This window comes from Mus pahari, chromosome 2 (genome assembly GCF_900095145.1).
Source record: "Mus pahari chromosome 2, PAHARI_EIJ_v1.1, whole genome shotgun sequence".
NCBI lineage: Eukaryota > Metazoa > Chordata > Mammalia > Rodentia > Muridae > Mus > Mus pahari.
In genome coordinates this window covers 48,680,663-48,684,060 of record NC_034591.1, presented here as the reverse complement: position 1 = coordinate 48,684,060, position 3,398 = coordinate 48,680,663, and positions in this window count along the sequence as shown.

The window sequence follows — 3,398 nt, the reverse complement described above, 5'->3', positions numbered from 1 at the left end:
TCCTGCATCCTTTGGTGATCAACAGCAGTATGGAAATGTAAGCCGAATAAACCCTTTCCTCCCCAACTTGCTTCTTGGTCATGATGTTTGTGCAGGAGTAGAAACCCTGGCTAAGACAAAGTCTATTCTTCACCCGATACTTATCAGCAGGTTTAGCAATGCTGAGGGTACAGCGATGGACAGAGCACACATTCCGTTGAAGAACTTAGCACCTAGCAGGAGAGATCAGCTTTGATTTGTGTTGGTGAGCAGCTCAGGACCATGTAATGATGATGCAAATACCAGCAGTACTGATGGGGCTTTGCTCTATGCTGGAATTGTGTACGAGCGTTATGACACCATAAAACCCTGTGAAGTGGAGAATATGACTTCTCTTCTAGAGGAGGAGACAGGCTCAGAGAGGCTAAGTCATTTGCCCAAGGCCATCTAGCTGCTCAGCCAGAGCTGAGGCTGTGTCCTCATTCCCGTGCCCCAGCCCCAAAGTCCTTTCTCCCTCTCTCCCAGGGGAAGCCAGGAGGGTGCAGTAGTACAGAGATAAGAGAGAGAGAGAGAGAGAGAGAGAGAGAGAGAGAGAGAGAGAGAGAGAGAGAATGCCTCACATGGAGCAGTCACTGCCAGCCTCCTGCCTGCAGCCTGGGGCTGATTGGGCTCCCCCTGGACACCAGTCTTCTTGCCACACCCCCACCTTTGGCACAGCATTGCCTCCACAAGGATTCCTTTTGGGGCCTGGTCATGCATATAACCACAGGCTGACAGTTCAGGGTGCCAGGGCAGCCAAGGGTGAGGTCACAGGCTGAGCACTTTGTCCCCAGCCCCTCCTTTCTCTCACCACAGGCTCAGTTTTTGCTCTGCTGGCTGCAGAATTCCCCAGCAGCTTTAGCCCAGCAGGCAAGGGTTCCTCCCTGGCAAGGTCTAAGTGCGCCAGCTTCCTGTTGCTGTGGTAACGAGTTACAACTGCATAGTTTAGGACAACATAAACTTACTATCTTCCTGTGGTGCAGGTCAGAGATCTAAGATTCATCCTTCTAGGAGCCCACCTTCCAGAGTCTCCAGGGAGAACCTGTTCCTTTGCACTGAGAACTCTGGAGACTGCCTAAGGTCTCAAGGCTCATGGGCTCATCTCATCCCTTCTAAGCCAGAGCACACCGTCTTCAATTCTTCCTGTCTTTCTGAACCATTTAGACTTTACACTCCAGCTTCCTTTTCAAAGGCCCATGGTAGTATTCCCATCTCCCAATTTATAACATAATCATATCTGCCAATGTCACCTTGGACACCACGAGTTCCAGGAATCAGGATGTAAGCATTTTCTGAGGGTCATCACTTGGCTTGCCACAGCTGTCTAGGATGCTCACCTCCATAAAGGGAGAGAGGCTGTTTATAGGATGCTTGACAAAAGCTAAACAATGTGGACGCCATCTGTTTCATTATCCTTACGAGGCTTTGTGTGGACCAACCCCCACGCCGTGCATATGGACCCTATTGCCTCTAATAGCATACACCCCAAGGTCTCATTCACAAATTGGAAACCAGTCTTTCCTAGGGCAGCTTTGCCTAACCTGAAAGCTTTCAAGGTAAGACAGAGGTCAGTGTCTCACTTCTGGAGTCCCTGGCATAGGGCAGGACAGAAGAGGCACTCAGGCCACTGCAGGCTAGAAGCAGGCATGTTGGGCACATGGGTGTCTTTTAGAGGGTCTGTGAATCTACCCCATTCTTTTTTTGCATTTGACCCTTTTGTGTATGTATCTATTTTTTGAGGATGAATGGAACCCCACATTAGGGGCTCAAAAAAACCTGGTTTTGTTGAATTGTTAGTGTCCCAGCCTAGTGTGCACAAAGCTTTTGGTTTGATCCTAAGCACAACACAGAACTGGTTATACAATCTCAGGCAAGAGGATCAGATCCCAGTTCAAGGTCATCCTTGGCTACATAGTAAGTTCAAGGCCAGCCTGGCATAAACGTGACCCTCCCTCAAAAGAAAAAGAGATGGGGGATGGGGAAGGACAGAAGAGACCCTGATCGGAGGACAGCTTTTCCTGGGAAAGGGGCCTCCTTCTCTTAGCCAGCTTGTCACCGAGGTCATTCTGCGAGGACAGGAGTAAAGAGGGTATGGGCTGCTTCTAATGTGCTCATCTGGTTTTGATTGGCCCACAGGGCAGCAGAGATTCCTGGGATTGGCTGAAGACAGAGTTGGTCAGCAGGGTGGCTGGATATCTGTACGAAGCGAGAAATGGTTACAATCGTGCCACCACTCTAACCAAATCTGCTCACACCAGGCTGTGCGACAATCAGAGGCATCACTTCCGGCTGTGCGGATCTGAGTGTGCCAGTGCCGTCTGCACCTCTCTACCGAGCTTTCTGGTGATGCTGAGAACGTGGAGGTCCATGAACCATACACTGAACACAAAGCACTGGAGGACTCGAGCGGTATTCATTCAATCCTCCTTATCTGCAGTTCTTCAGTGGAGCGGAGCATGTCTGCACAGCCTACGACTCTCCACAGCCTCTGGCCCCACCTTCACTCTCTGGTGCTGGCCAAAGGGCCTGAGGGGTAGCATCTGTTCACAGCCTCATTCCTGATGAAGTCTGGTCCCTTGGGATAGAAATGGGCTCTCCTTGCTTCTGAGTTTCCGTGTTCATGTCTGCCCCGGATCTCTGTGGCTGTCCCACCCTGCGCGCCTTTCCTGCTACTAACACTCAAAGCCCTGACTTCACTCTATCAGCTGTAGCCAGACTAACACAAGGGCGGAGTGCTCTCCACAGCTTTGTCAGGGTGGGGCCGGAAGCCAGCTCTTCCCCTTCCTACAGAACCCTGCTTCAAACACGGTACTGGGATTTCAGAATTTGGGAGTTGGATGGAGGGTGATTTTGTTTTGTTGAACAGGAGGTGCATTTTGAGCCATTGGGCATTTGAGCCAAGAGCATTTTGTGCTTAGCCCCTTTCCCTGAGCCCTGAGCCCTGGATTTACCAAGGGTTTGCCCACTATCCCCTGTAGATACCTGACTTAGGTCACAGCTGTGGGGTGGGTGGGGGTGGGCAGGTAGAGAGCAAATAGAAAAACAGACAAAACACACTGGGCTTTCTATCTCTTCTGGGGAGGGATATCAATGTCCCCCAGCATCCATATCATTGCTAGGGAAATGCACTGTTTACATAATGAGGGCACTAGACCCAGTGGCTGCAGGCCTGTTTTCCCAGCTCCTTGGGAGGGTGAGAGACTGAAGGATTGCAAATTTAAGGTCTTGCTGGGCATCTTGGTGAGGCACTGTCTGAAAAATTCAGAGGGACAGGGATGTTGCTTAGCGGTAAAGCACTTGTCTAGCATGTGCAAGGATCTAAATTCAATCCTCAGTTAGGAGGAGGAAGGGGAGGAGGAGGAGGAGGAGGAGGAGGAGGA